The following is a 15,974-nucleotide window of genomic DNA, read 5'->3' on the forward strand; positions in this document are numbered from 1 at the left end:
AACTGGTTAGAAAAAAGGCCCTTAAGCCAGCCCATATTCTTGAAAAGGGAAATTCAACTGCCTTTCTTGATAGAGTGACAAAAATTGGCAGACACATTTAAAACCACTACATAAGTTTGGGACAAAATATGTGATTGGAACATATTCTCCTTGCTCTGTTAAGTATTGCTAAGATAAAAAATAATTGCTAATGTTTTTGGAGCACTTGTCATGTGCCAGGAAGAATGCAAAGCCCTCTCCATGTTGCAAGAGTTACATGACAAACCATCCTCTCTTCTGTGGGACAGGTACTCTTATTTCCCCATTTCATCACTCTGGAATCTAAAACTTGAAGATCCTAGGTAATTTGTCCATGGTACCCAGGTAGAAGGTGGCAATCCCAGCACAGGATTGTCACTTAAGCCAAACTGTCAACCTTTCCTCAGTCTCTATTTTATCTATAGAAGATGAATTTCAGGTACATGAAATAAATTTCTCAAAGTTAATAAGTAAATGTATAACTGTATTCAACCTCACACAAGAAAATATACTTGTACAGCTCCTAACGATATGGAGAAAATATCTTCTTGATAACTGTTGTGTGAAGGTTTTTGGAGGGAGGGGGTTGGATTTGAGGGAAAGATGCTGTGATAACCCCTTTGTGGGGCAAAAGGGAGCCTCCCTAGCCAGGCTGCTGGGCAGAAGGGAGCTTGTTGAAGGAAGAGGTATTGACGGTGTGGAAGAAGGTTAAAGAAACAGGGTGACCCTCCAACCTACCCCATTTCCCACAAGAGAATCAGAAGATTTTAGAAGAAGAGACTTATTTAAACTCCCCCCACCCCCAAGCCTCTGAAAATCTTCAGTGAAATTGCAAAAAATCACAGTAGGTTTGGTGGAGTTGGATTTATTGTTTTAGCTAGTTTAGAGGCGGAGCTTTGTATCATGGATTGCTCAGAATTAGCCCATGCTAATAAAGGAGGGCACTAACCTCTGGGTTTTTTAATTGTGCCCTATAACAAGTAGTTCATGTCCTTGACAGAGTGATGGAATTCATTAACTAGTTTCAGTCCCACTAGGGGCCTCTTCATCCTTCCCAGTAATTGGCATCAAGCCCAATCTGTTCCAGGAAGAATGAATTTCTTCACTGAGCATATGCTTACCAAGTGCCTACAGCACTTGTCATACCCAGATATGAACAGACCTCAGTAAGACTAAATTCTGGATTGAGGGGTTGTTCACCTTCTTTTGCCCACTCTGGTTACCAGGAATCTACTAGGAAGGTAGGTCTTACTTGGGCCAGATATACCTAACAATTCTGCAATAAGTCTATGAAACCAACTCCAGGTACTCATTAAGACTAACCCAACACTCTGTGGTGAGAACCAAATAAATGTTATTCCTTGTGCTCAACACCAAAGAACCTCAAGGATTGTCTCTAGTTCCCTTTCATTAGGGAAGTGACAATAACTCTAAACCTGCCTAGCTGAAGGCATAGCTCATCTGATCTAGGCCGGTTTTGGGTTTCCTGTGTTGTTCTTGTCCACAGTTATCTGCTGCCTCTTTCCACAGATTCTTGGTGGTAAGTCTCAGCCTTGGCACAAAACAGAGTCATTGACTACTAAGTGTCAATTGTTTCCTCCAAAATGCTTCCATTTCCTCCATCAAGCTCTGAAAAATCTGGCCATGGTATTGTGAGTTCTGTAGCTTCCTGTCACTAGCACCTGTACTCTCTGATGGTTGTTGTGTTTTCCCTGTGGAGATAGATAAACATTCATAGCAACAACCAATAAGAGCAAAGGCTTTATGCCCCTTCTCATGGAAGGGATTAGTTATATTCTGATTGGAGTCATAACTTAAAATGGATCCCTCATTGTATAGAAATGTGGATACCATGGCACTTCCCTTGCAATACTTTTAAGTCTCTCCTTGTCAAGGTTCCCTTAAACAGTACTGTTTCATTGCTTTGTAGAATGTTGTATCATTTCCCCAATTATTCACGACACACTTTCTATAAAAGGACTTCATTGTTACATACTTGTGGTGTCTTCCTACTTCTCCACCCTGCTGATAATCAGACTTGACTGTGGACTAGTTTTGGCCAATGGATTGTGAGTAGAAGTGACAGAGCCTGTTCCAAGAAGGAGTCTCAAGAGTCTCAAGAGTCATTGTTTCTGTCATGTTTCTTGCAGTTTTCTGTATCCACAAATGTAGATGTTAGATGAGGAGTGTTCCTTCACTTTCAATCCCACAGTGGTTGAGACATGAAGAATGGAGCTGAAGACGACCTGCAAGAGTCATGAAACATGAGCAAGAAATAGACCTTTGTTGATTTAAGCCGCTAGGGTTTGGGGGTTGTTACTACAGCACAACCCAGCAAAAGCTGACTGCAACACTCGTAAAGTAAGCTACGTGCCTACTGTATGGAAGCCTTTGTGGAATATAGAGTTGTACAAGGCACAGTGTCTGCCTTCTAGAAGCTTACAGTCCAAGACAGAAGATTAGATGCCCCAGTATCTGTTAAAGTAGCAGAAGTGGCTAAGCTGATGAGTGAGGCAGGAAGACCATAAGGCTGGTTAGCAGCATGGAAAGTAAGAGGGGAGAATTTCACAAAGGAGGGGTGATCGGGAGGCTCAATGATGCAGGCACTGCAAGGAGAAAAAGGGTTGAGCAGAGTCTTCAGGGAATTGCTTCCGGGTGAGTGGGTGAGGGGACCGTCAGATGCAAGGGGTTGAGGAGGTAGAGAGGAAGCAAAGCCATCATAAAACATTACTCTTCCAACACGTGTGGTGAGAGGAACTGTGGTCATGCGGGAAATCAAAGATTGCAGCAGTTTCACAGGGTAATGCAGCAAACATATTTGGGGTTTCTGCCCTTCCTTCATTCCCTTCCCATAGAGCCTGCCCCCGCCCCATGGATCTGCTGAGGGAGAGGGAATTGGTTAGCCCCATGCTCCCAGCCTCAGATGATTGGACTGAGGTGGGCACCTGATTTGAGCAGAGCCAATCTAAGTTGCCAATGACATAGCATTTGAATAGACAGGCTCAAAAATATGACTGGGGACAATCACATTCCATCTCAAGGAGCCCCAAACTAAAAGGTACAGATGAAAGATGCTCCTTGGGAATGGCTGCTTGAGCTGAAAATCAAGTAGAGGAGAATACAGAGGCTACTATCGGGTAGTGTACATACCTAAGTCACGAAGGCCCATAGGAAGTGGTTGGGAAATAAAGAATAAGAGAACAACAGATACAGGGAGAAAAGTGGAGAAGCCGTGAGTAAGAGATAACGGTAAGTAAACTATGGTGCTTCATATATGCCGAGCGCTGTCCTAAGTCCCTTATGTTGATATTACCTCATTTATTTCTCATAACAATCCCAGGAGATGGGTGCTATGATTATCCTCGTTGTACAGATGAGGAACCCAAGACACAAGAAGTGGTGCCCAAGATGACTCACAGTAAAGCCATGATATAAAGCTAAGTAGGCTGACTGCTGACTCCCTGCTTGTAGCCACCATGCATTACCGCCCCTCAAAAGAGAGGTGAGAGGCACTCCCTGCAGCCTCTGGGGGCCAACTCTTCCTAAGCTCAGGCACTTTCATTTTATTGGATTTCCTGAGATCATCCAAGCCATCCAGAATGAGTTTCAGCTCCTGGCAACCGAAATAACCCAAACCAAACCAGATGGGGAGGTCTGGGCTTTCCAAGCGAGAGAGCCTAGGGATGTTAGAAAAAAGGAGTGTCAATGTAGCAGACCTACAGGGGAGCACAGAGGGATGGGATTCGGGCAAGGGAGAGACTTTCCATCTCCCATAGCCAGGACCATATGGCTTGGTTTGACCATGAGGCACCCACAGTGCCATACGGCAGCCAGCTAACTAACCAAACAGGACTGACACGTAATTCAGGCTGTACCTTTCTGGGGGGCTCAGCCACTTACACAATGCGTGAGGTTGGGCTCGCACACCTCCTCCTTTCTGGGCCTTGGTTTCTCTGTCAATAAGAAGGGAACGATGATTTAAAAAAAAAAAAAAAAAAAGGAGAGAATTTGACTTATCAGGACTTCGTGGAAGGTGCAGATCACCCTGTGGCAGCCAGACCTGACACCTTGGGTCAGGTTTCCCAGAGACGTCCTCTGAGATGGAGGTGCGGGTTCAGGAAGTGTATCAGGGAGTCCGCTCAGGAGCGACACCTGTGAGGACTGAGTGCTGCTGACGGAGCCCAGGGAGAAGTCGCAGCAAAGTCAGCAGCCAATTCCATGGGGAGCTTGAGCTCTTCAGAGTTGTCCCAAATGGAGTCATGGGGCTGCGCCTTTGTACCCCACCCCACAGAGAAGTCATCGGGCCTAGGATGTCCTGTTAGGTGAGGCAGCTCCCTGAGTCAAGGGCAGTTCCCGGTGAGAGGCTCAGCTCCGAGCGTTTCAGGAAGCAACGCCCCCTGCGGATGGAGGATGTGTGACTCAGGCCTGAAAGGAAAGATCTGGGCAGTACATCAGAGCATCCCCTAGGCACCAGAACTGAACCCCACTTTTCAGGGGTCAAGTAGGGCAGGGGAGCCTGGACTTTGGGAAAGGAGGGGGCGCTGAGAGGGGCCAGGAGGGGATTGCAGAAGGTTGTTCCCTACAGGTATAATCTCACTCTGTCCCTGCCTGGAATCAGGGAAGTAAGTGACCATGGAAAATGCTGCATGAGTCCGGATGTGTGTGGGAACTGTAAAGGGGCAGACTCCTGCATCCAGTCTGAGGCCAAGAAGCCCAAGGAATTTAGTGAGGGGTCAGAGAGAAGCTGGAGAAAATGAGGCAAGGAAATTGTAGGGAGGCCACACACATAGAGTTTGAGCCAAGTTTAACCTAAATCTCCAAAGGGCAGGGAGGTCCCACGTGGGTCACCTTAGACAAGAGCACATTTCTTAGCACCCGGCTGAATTTTGAGGATCTCAGAATCTCCAAGAGCAGAATAGAAGGAAACAGCTCTCTGTGGGGCATGTGTTCCCAGCCCATAGCTGGCTGTTGAAAGAGCTACTGAGAGTGTACCGGGCCCGATTCAAGTGACACATGACAAGGTGTGTGAGAGGGTAAGCCTCTGCCCAAAGCATTCTCGCTTCAGGAGCTGAGGGACTGTTACGACTGATCATGTCCCCCAGAATTCATATACGGAAGCCCTACTGCCCGGTGTGACGGGCACATAGCACCTTTCATGAGCTCAGAAGGGTGGGACCCTAATCCAATAGTACTGGTGTCCATAGGAGAAGAAGGGCAGGAACGCACGCCCGCACCAAAGGCCATGTGAGGACACGACGAGAATGTGGCCATCTGCACGCCCAGAAGAGAGGCCTCAGGTGAAACCAAACCGGCCGGCGCCTTGATCATGGACTTCCAGCCTCCAGAACTGTGAGAAAATTAATTAGTGTTCGTTAAGCCCCCCAGCCTGGGGTGCTTTGTTGTGGCCACCCAAGCAGACTGAGACGGGGGTGCGGTTAGCCAACCAGGCAAGCAACGGGCTGAGGAGGCTGGCGCCGGAAGCAGAGCCCATCTGTGTGCCCTCCTGTTTCTCCCTCTTTTCCGTCCTGCCTCGCACAGTCCAACACCGGAGGGACTGGTGAGTGGCCAGGGGACACCTGGCAGAGTGCTGTTCAGAGGCTACATGTAGACTCTGGATATGCAAACATTTAACACGAGAAATCAGGGCCTCCTGGGTTGCTTTGCAAACCGGCTTCCAGCCTGGTGTTCCCAGCTGCACGCACTTGAGGAAGGACGGCAACGAGAAGCAGCTCACACTCGTGCCTCCTTCGTTTCCGGCCGCTTCCTTGTTTGTTTGCTCGTCATCACCAATGCCACTGGCCTGAATTCGGCTCTCCAAAAACCTCTGTTACCCTGTTATTTTTTTGGTTCCACTTTGGAACTTGGATTAAAAAAAATATGACCCCCTTTAAGAAAATATCCAATGTCCAAATCAAAACTGCAAACTAGGAAGGTGAGAGTTTACTTTCTGGACCTCCTTATCTGAAAAATGAGGCAGACACACCAGATTTGTGGTTGAAAAATTTTTTTCTTTAAACCACGAGAAGCCTGTCTTCAAAAGAAGCCTTACGGGCAAGCAGAAACAAAGGAGGTACGTGTGAGCTCTGCTGCTGGGATCCGAAGGGGAGGAGCGAGTTTTAGAATCTTGCCCACCAAGGTGGGGCTTTCCAAAGCGGGTTTGAAAATGATTTACTATCACCTCGAAGGGCAGTTAGTAGAGATGGAGCCAGTGATGGCCACCTGTCTTTGTCCTCAAGAGGAGAGCCAGGCCAAACATGTTCACTGAAGCCTCTCCTAGGGAAGAAGATGGTACGTAGGGCAGGCCCATGTAGACTGGGGTGGGGGAAAGGGGAGAAGGTGTGGGGGTGCTAGAGGAGCCTGGCAGGTCCAGGGGAGACAGCAGGAAGCACTGCAGTGGGGCCCCATGGAGGCTGGCCAGCCTGGCCTCTACAAAGAGTCAGTTGACTGGCTGATTGGTCCTTGCCCTGCTGCCCCCAACAGTGGTCCAGGATCCAGAGGAGGGGGTAAAAAAGGGCAGTACACATGGAAGGATCAGGAAGGCCAGTCTTTACATCCTTTGCCTCCCTTGTTAAACTGGGATCCCCACCTTCATTCATTCCTGGCACCCTGTGTCCTTAACCACACTCCCCTACCCAATGTTCTAGAACAATTGGGTCGGGGACAGACCTGCCTCCCCACAAAAGTGACCCAGCCTCCAAAATCATTTAGTTCTCAGGCTTTGCAACCCAAACTCTCATTAGTGGGCATTAAAAAAGCTTTTCCCAAAGCGTGGGTCACAGATCACCCCATCAGCATCACCTGAGGAACTCATCTGCAAATTTCCTAGACCCACGCCGGAGCTATAATCCTTGAGGCGGGGCTTCAAAACCTAGGTCTGTAACAAGCTGCCCAGCCCAAGTGATTCTGATGCACTTTGACGTCTGAAAGCTGCAGGAGGCTCTCTAGACTCTCTGGTTCCGCTGTGTGTGTGTCTGTGTGTCTGTCTCTGCTATTCGGTTTTAGATCTCTTTCCCCTTGGTGCCCCTCTCTTCGGCAGCCCGAGCTGGATTTGTCTGCACTCTGGGAATGTGCCCATAAGGAAGGTTGTGCCTCCAGGCTTTTGTTGATATCCAGCTAAAAATGCAACTGTAGATGCACCCAAATTAAGATTAAACTATTGCCACCCTCATGCATTCCCTTGCCAGTCAGCTGCCTCTCTCCATGACCTCTGGATGTCACTACAAGCCAGGTTTCTATAGCTGCCGATGCTCTCAGAAAAGAGCTCTCCTTCCAGCAAGCTCCAGATGGATTGAGGGGGTCTAACAAGCCACCACCCTGAGGGACCTCTGAGTACCAGACAGCAGGCCCTGCTTCCTCCAGGCCCCAGAGCCCAGCAGTACTTTCATTCCTCGGTTCTGTCTACCAGGACTGGGGGCTGGGATGGAGGGGGCGGGGGTCCTGCTGCCAGCCAGGCTCAAGGCAGAGCAGTGCCACCCTTAGAAATCCCAGGGGGATGCCCTAAATCAGCAACTCATCAGGCAAAAGAAGAATGAAGAATTCTCTCTGCATCTTTTCATGAAGTCAAAGACTCTCAATCTCCCATGCCCTTCCCAGACCCTAAAGGCAGAAGGAGACATGCACCAATTAGAGATTTCACAGCCCTGCTCACCCCTGGTCCTACTGCCAAGCAGCAGGGTACAGAGGACATGCACCTTTCGAGCACCAGGGCAGGGACTTGGTCTTCAGAGCATCTCACATGTTCATTTAACAAACATTTATTTAGTGCTGACTATAAGGCAGGCTCCGGAGGCTCTCTCAGAATAATACTCTCTCAGGCAGGGATCACACATGGGTTTCTGTGGGACAGGAGCAGGGCTAATGTATCACATGCATCATCATGCGGGAGTCCACAAACTATCCAAGGAGGCAGGAACTTCTCTTTCTCCAGGGGAATCTGCCCCTTAGAAAAGTCTGTGCAGAGTGACTGGCAGAGCCAGGAGGGTGCCCCGGTCACAGGTCCGGGCCCTGCCTCACGTCCTGGTTCACAAGGAAGGAAATGAGGCTCAGAGGGGCAGGAATGGCTGGTTCTTAGTCTTGGCTCAGTCTCCAAACATTCCTGAAAATGCCAACTCCTTTAGTGAAAACTTCTCCAGCAGGCACCTGCAATGTGTATTTGTTTATTGGTATGTGTATATTATACACTCTACCATATAATACATTAATAATGTAGGTGAAACATACATTAAATTATAAAATTAAAAATAGAGAGGAGTAGGAGTTCTAATATTTTCTATGCACCCTGGCCTAAGCCTTTGCTAATCACATCGGGTTACATGTCTCTGATTCCTTAACTATTACAATGGGTACAGTGAGGATGAAAAAAGAGAACTACTTTGAAATTAAAATGACTAATAAGTGCAAATTAATCTAAATCAAAAGCAGAATTTATTCTTATAGGAAATATCAATTAAGCCCCTATGCATGTCAGGACTTGTGCTGAGTACAATGGGAGGTCGTCGATAGTCTCAGCAAGAGCCTGTGCACAAAGGGGCGATCGCTAAGGACACGGGAGATACAAATATGATTGTCTGGAGAGCAGATGGAATGACGGGGATGGCTAAAACACTGGGTCCTCTGAGACTTTTGAGGGGGGAGAGGCAACGTGACCTGTGCAACCATTAGTGATATGCTTAATCCTTACTCTCCTAACTCCGAGTTCACAATGCTTATCAAACATACTGTAGCAAGAACACAGCTATACCGTAAAGGGCTGAAAGCAAGACAGTGTATCAACTGCCATCATCGATAACGTTTTGATGAGTCCCCATGTGTGGGCCCATCGTGCCTGCATGAGACAAGGCACTAAACCTGTCTAGGAAACATAAGCCAACCCAGGAAATCCATGTGTCTGTGTGTTGTGCCAATGTAGCTGGAAATAAACTTAGGAAGGCAAGGTCCGACTGGGTTAAACCACCGATGCTGAGAGGAAATGGAGGTATAAATATTTGGTGCATCAGGTGCCTAGAAGGGTAAATGTGGGGACCAAGGAGGTGCATTGAATACATGTGGGCCCTTTCCCCCTGGAAGTTCCCCTCCATGAAATGGTCCCCAGCCAGAAGCACCTGGTAAGCCTTTGCTGTTTCCTCGGCCCTAGAGAGGGTCCAGAGAAAGAAAGCATGAGTGGATGATTCCATGATCATACTTGGGAAAGGACTCCAAGCACACACCTACTGGTGATGGCCTCATTGCCATCTCTGCATCCAGAGGACAGATTATCAGCAGTGCTATCAAGAAAAAGGCCTGGAGAAGAGGCAGGAGATCATACTACCAGTTGGTCTGGAGGAAGGTGTATTCGTCCGCTAGGGCTGCTACAACAAAGTACCACAGACTGGGTGGCTTAAACAACAGAAATTGATTGTCTCACAGTCCTGGGGGCTAGAAGTCCAGGATCAGGGTGTTGGCAAGGCTGCTTTCTTGGGAGGCCTCTCTCCTTGACTTGCAGGTTGCTGACTTCTCCCTGTGTCCTCACATGGTCTTCCCTCTGTACATGTCTGTGTCCTCATCTTTTCTTATAAGGACAGCAGTCATACTGGATTAGGACCCACCCTAATGTCCTCATTTTAACGTGATTACTTCTTTCGAGACCCAATCTCCAAATGTAGTCATATTTATGGTACTGGGGCTTAGGACTTTAACATATGTAATTTGGAAGAGGACATAATTTTTCAGCCCATAACAGAAGTGTTTTCTTAACTTTGTTAAAAATGAAGCAATGAGAGAAAAAAAGAACTAGCCAGCTCCCAGTATGAAATGTCATAAAGGCTTCACCAAGACCTGGTATGAATGATGCGAAGACTGACCCAACTGGGCCACTTTGGGCCAGGACCCCAGGAGAGACCAGCTGCTACCAAAAGCCTTCTCTATAACAAGATGATGCTATGGACTGAATATCGGTATTCCCCTCAAATTCATATGTTGGAATTCCAACCGCCAGTGTGATGGTATTAGGAAGTAGGGCCTTTGAGAGGTGATTGGCCATGAGGGTAGAGCCCTCGTGAATGGGATTCGTGTTTTTATATATATATATATAAAAGACACAAGAGCTTGCTCTCTCTCTGTTCTCCAGCATGTGAGGACATGAGAAGGCCATCTGCAAACCAGGAAGAGGGCTCTCACCAGAACAGAAACTGCCAGCATTATGATCTTGGACTTCCAGCTTCTAGAACTGTGAGAAGTAAGTATTTGTTCCTTCAGCCACCCAGTCTATGGAAACTTGTTACAGCACCTGAGCTAAGACAGATGGTGAGGACTCTAGGAGTGTGATGACCCAACCACACATGTGTAAAGGGAGACCCTCCTTGATCACAAACAGTTTGGGCTGCATTGCCCGGCGGGATGGAACCGTCTGCAGGTAGCAGCTACGCAGGCCCCACGGGGTCTGACCTCGACGTAGAACTTCCAGGGGTAGGCCCTGGTGCTCGCTCTTCGTGCCCCTGGATTCTTAGTGACCCACCGGCCCCAAGGCAAGTCCCCTTGTTTGAAATGCGGTGCCTCTAGGATGTTGTGCAGTCCAGTTTGAGATGTCTGTCACGGTGGTGGCCTGAATCTCCGAGACTCACAGGAGGAAGCTCTTGCTGATATGGCAACAGGGGTTTTCCTGGGTGCTGACACCAGGAGGCATTTGTAATGCTGGTAGCAGCTCTGCGTGGCTCTAATCTGGTTTATGCAAACCCAGTCATTTTGCAGCCCACAAGGAAGGTAGGAGGAGGGATTTGCTTTGATCTATTATCAAAGAAGGTTTCGCATTTACGTGGGAATGGCTAATGCTAAAAATATTGCTGTTTGGGAGAAACGTGAGCCTATCTATGTCCTAAATTCAGATATTTTAAATGATACTGTGGCATCTTGGAACACCCAGCATTAAACAAACAAACATGAAACTCCCCGTTTCATTCTTCAGATAAAGACCAAATGAAGGGAGGTGCTGAGCATCCAAGCGCTTGTGCAAGTTTCCTGCCTCTTCTCTTGTACCATTGTCTTCCATGACCCTGTGCTCCAGTCTGGCCATAGCTGCCCCAAAGCAGAGGAATGCTTTCCCTCAAGGCCCCTGGAACAAGCCTGGGGGGTTGGAACCATTGTTTCAGAAAGAATTTTCTTCCACATTCTGCTCTAGCCCAAGGGAATGGGATTCGAGTCAGGAGACTGAGTCTGAATGTAAGCACTGCCTCTCACCAGCTGTAAGGGATTAGCTTGGGCAGGCTCTTAACCTCTGAGTCTGAACTTCTCCTTTGTAAGATGGACCCCTCTAACCACCCACCCCCCAGCCACCTTCCTCCTGTTATGGGGTTTTTGTGAGAATCAAATGGAACAGTGTAGGTGAAGGTACTTGTAATGATAAAGCATCATATACCTTGCAGGGGACATCTTTGGGTTTTGTCACCCAGCATCTTTTACCTCTCCTAGTAACAACATATTATAACCTGAATCATAACCTGTAACCTAAATTTCCTCTGGACAACTAACTTGATCCCATGATTACTCCCTGGTCTACAGGTGTACTTGACCCTGGACAGTCCCAGAAGCTGGGGGTGTGGCTCCTTCCCTAGGAGAGCCTTGCACCCTCCCAGCCTCCTCCTGTGGTGGACTGGTCCTCAGAATCCTTTCCAACTGCCCCCCATTGTGCTATCCATATTGCAGTGGTTATACAGCTAAAAACCACCTTTCTAGACTTTTGTACAGGCAATGATATAAATGCAAATTATTATCCAAAATTTTCCATTCAAACTAGATTTGGAAGGCAAGAGTGCAGAAAAGATAGTTTCCCTACGACATTCACATTTTCCGTAGGCACGCATGCTCAAGGACACTTCCCATGAAGCAATGGTTCAACATCTGGTCAATTGCGTCTTGGGTTTCAGAAGCAGTTTGGAGGCAATGTCACCAGCTTCCTGGCCTCCTGATCCCCAAATCGCAAATATGACATGTGGTCTTGAATTCAACTGTTCTCATGGTGGCCTCCTGATTCCCCTTCCTTCCTGAGTGTTTCAAGAGTCATAGCTCTCCCCAGCAAGTTATTTCTGCTGTGTTCTGGGAGTCATTTCTAAAGCTTCAATCTAAAACTCACTTCTTCAGACAGTGGAGGTTGAAGACGGATCAGCTTGAAGAACTATGACCATCAGAAGGACAAACGCTTCTGAGGCACTGTCAGGCTTAAGTCCACTCCCTGCCCCAAGTTCTCCATTTGTGTTTTGGGGGGCCAGCAGCACTATGATGAGGCCAAGACTGTGTATATTCCCCAAATGGACATTGAGGCACTGAAGAAACTCAATAAGAATAAAAAATTAGTCAAGAAGGTAGCCAAGAAGTATGATGCCTCTTTGGCTTCAGAATCTCCGATCAAGCAGATCCCACAAATCCTGGGCCCAGGCCTGAATACACTGGCAAGTTCCCCTCCTTGCTGACCCACAATGAGAACATGGTAGCCAGAGTGGATGAAGTAAAGTCCACCATCAAATTCCAGATGAAGAAGGTGCTGTATCTGGCAGTGGCTGATGGCCACGAGATGACAGATGATGAGCTTGTGTACAACATCCACTTGGCTACCAATTTCCTGGTGTCACTGCTCAATAAGAATTGGCAGAACATCCAGGCTTTATACATTAAGAGCACCATGGGCAAGCCCTAGATCCCATACTAAACCATAGCTTAATAAACCCTAGTGATACCATTATAAATAAATAAATAAATAAATAAATAAATAAATAAATAAATAAATAAAATATGAATAAATATAAATAAAATATAAATAAATAAAACAAAACTCACTCCTTCAGACCATCCAACAATTTTGCAAGCACTCAGTACTGGAATTAAATCCCTCTCTGCTTTAAATATCTAGAGTGGCTTCTATATTCTACAAATGAATCCTACCTGGTACAGAAGAGATGGATACTTGGGACCCCAAGTGGACCAAGGGGAGTCAGAGCACAGAATTTCATTCCAACAGTTGATAAATAGAGGCTAATTTTCCAATAGAGTTGGAAGTTATGAAGCCAGAGCAGCTAGCAGCCATCTTGCCTTCACAAAAGAGCTTGTCTGAGAAAAGCACCAACATGAGGGGGCCAAGCCAAGAGATGAGAGAAGCCTGATCTTGACACCATTTGGGTAGCTGAATCAAGCAATGTCTTGTGTCAAAACCATCCCTGAGCTTTCCAGTTACACGAGCCAATAAGTTCCTCCTTTTATCTGAGACAGAGTTGAGCTAGTCCATCATTTAACCAAAACATAACTTATCAGGCATAATGGGGACCACAGGAGAGAAATAACAGGGCAGCAGTGGTCAGATGGCTAGAGATCACATCTTCTCAACCACAGGTCTGCATCAGAATCACCTGGGAGCATTTTACAAGGTACAACTGAACAAGTGACAGACACATGTGAGCAACTGGAAAATTCTCCCAGGTGAGCTGGTTTCCACATGTACCACTGGAGAGTGTGGCTACTATGGATCAACTCACAGGGAAGGGAGAGCAAGGTAGTGGCCATTTCTTGAAAATACTTGAATGTTTGAATCTCAGTTCAAAGCACTAACATTATTTTTTTTACTTAATTTTGATTTTCTCCTTCTAGGGTTAAAAAACCTTTGCATTAAATCACCCAGTATTATAACCACCAGATGAGAATACTATCGAGTGAAATATTTCAGCCCAGCTTGTGTAAGCTGAAGCAGCTGGGCCATTTTTTAAAAAATTATAATAAATAAGTGAATACATAATCAATCCCTCGAGTGCCAGCTCTCTGTTCTGTGTGCTCCCAGAGCTGTGATTTTTCATCTTTATTCTATGCCCCCCAAAAGAAAAGCATCATAGGGAAAAATGTTGACAGACTGTTCTCTGTGACGTCAACCAACAGAAAAAGCTACGTTGTTGATGCTCATTCCAGAAGGCATTTCTACTGTGGGTTTTGGTGGGTGCAGATTTAGAACAACCCTTCCTTTTCTGGAATAAATATTAACTATTTAATACCAAAAAGCCACCTGAGAATAGAAGTCAAACGTTTTGATGTCTGCAATGTGTCCAAGACACAACAGTGGCAGAAATAGGTCTATGGAGTGGAGTGAACAAGCACAGACCTAAATATTGATCAAGCATTTCTCAAGTGCCTGTCCAGGTCTTGTGTAGCCAAAGATGAACCAGACATACTCTATTGGTTTAAGAAATTTACAGTCTATAGAGAAACAGACTTGGTAAAAAAGCGTAATCATTTGATGAACAATTTTATCTTTGGAATCAAAAATTATTCAAAGACAAGCCTGAAGAATAAGTTGAGTGATCAAACCAGCTGACTCTGAGGTCTCACTCGTAAGATGGCTCTGAAGTCGCTTCCCAAAGATCATTTCTGCAAACATCATGAGCATCTTAGAATGTGTGTGTAACCTCCTGAGGTACCACTTTGAACGGGCAAACTCATTCCACGTATAAGTTCCAGTTTGTTTCTTTTTGGTGATGTTTTCAAACATATATAGGCAAAAAAGATCCCATGATTAAATGCTTGGTCAACAGAATTCTTCTCTAAACTGAATTTCCTCAAGCCTTCCCTGGATGTGAATACTTATTAGGTCACATAAGCATTAACATTCAGTTATACTGGCCCATTGCCTGGGCCCTGGCATCCCCTGGAAAGCTCCTGCTGGGTATTGATGGAGACTTCTCTGTGTGAAAGAACAGTTCCTGCTCTCAGGCCCTCCTGCCTGGCCCCTCACTGTTGACTGCTGCCCATGAAGCCACTCGAGGCCATTTTGGCCAGGATCTCTGGGAGCAGTGCCTTCCTTCTTGAAGCCCCAGATGTACTATAGACATGGGGAGATAGACCTTTATCCCAACCCTGTGCTTTATTTTGTCCTCAGGACCTGGGTCTTGGAAGCCCCCATTGCAAGCGGGTCATTGACCTGCCGTAGCTTCTTTCCAATCCCAGCCCCTCCTCTACAGGGCAGGGGTCCCAGATGGCATGACATCCAGCTCCACCCTCTCCCCACCAGGCTCTGAACTGAAGCCCACATCACCACCTCTCTTTATGTACACTGACCCCTGAGTAGCTGGCTACCAGCTCACGACCCACCGGACAGCACGTTCCCATCGGGTTCAGCTACTTTTAAAATAAAGATCTGGCAGGAGCCTGAAGAAGTTAGTGTCCCTCCTATCACTTCTCTTGGTCTCTGACAGAGCTAACTTGAGGCCAAAGCTTACATTGAGTTAACAGAATGGGTTCTGGGCAGGACACTGCTGCTCTCCTTTGACAGGGTAGGGACAGTATCTGTGAGTGACTGTACGATCGAGACACACCTCATGGACTGCAGGGGGCAGGGACGTCCAACAACACGCAAGGCCAGTGGAAAGAGAGATGCCACGGGCACTGTTCAAGAGGGCTTCTTTTAGGGAGTTACCCTGTGGGGAATGCTCACATTCTGCTTTGTACTGGCTGTAATGTTTTAATTCTTTTTTAAAAGTCTCTACCTCAGGGTCCCTGGGTGGCTCAGTCAGTTAAGCGTTGGACTCTTGGTTTCCATTCAGGTCATGGGATTGAGCCCCACGTTGGGCTCCACGCTGAGCACAGAGTTTGCTTGAGATTCTTTCCCCCTTCTTGTCCCTCCCTGTCTGCTCCTCCCCCCACTCACATTCTCTCTCTCTCTCTCTCAAACAAATAAATAAATAAAGATTTTTAAAAAAGTTTCTACCTCATAAAATTATGGGGAGAATGAAACAAGGGTTCGGATGTGAGTGGTCAAGTCCTCCTGACTTCCTCACTGTCCATTCTCCTTCTCCCCGCAACTTCCTAGAACTGTACATTTTAACTGAATAGCTAAAGAAAATAATATACTTATATTAAATAAGCCTGACTATATTACAAATTAAGATACACAAATTTACATGACTTTTTTAAAAGAGATTTTAAGTAATCTCTACACCCAATGTGAGGCT

At 46.7% G+C, this 15,974-nt stretch overlaps 1 pseudogene; it reads left to right on the plus strand.

Moving 5' to 3' along the window:
* Positions 1 to 2,560: 2,560 nt before the first annotated feature.
* On the plus strand, positions 2,561 to 13,225 carry LOC118518189 (large ribosomal subunit protein uL1 pseudogene; annotated as a pseudogene).
* Positions 13,226 to 15,974: the final 2,749 nt, after the last annotated feature.

The sequence above is a fragment of the Halichoerus grypus genome, chromosome 4 (assembly GCF_964656455.1).
Source record: "Halichoerus grypus chromosome 4, mHalGry1.hap1.1, whole genome shotgun sequence".
Lineage (NCBI taxonomy): Eukaryota > Metazoa > Chordata > Mammalia > Carnivora > Phocidae > Halichoerus > Halichoerus grypus.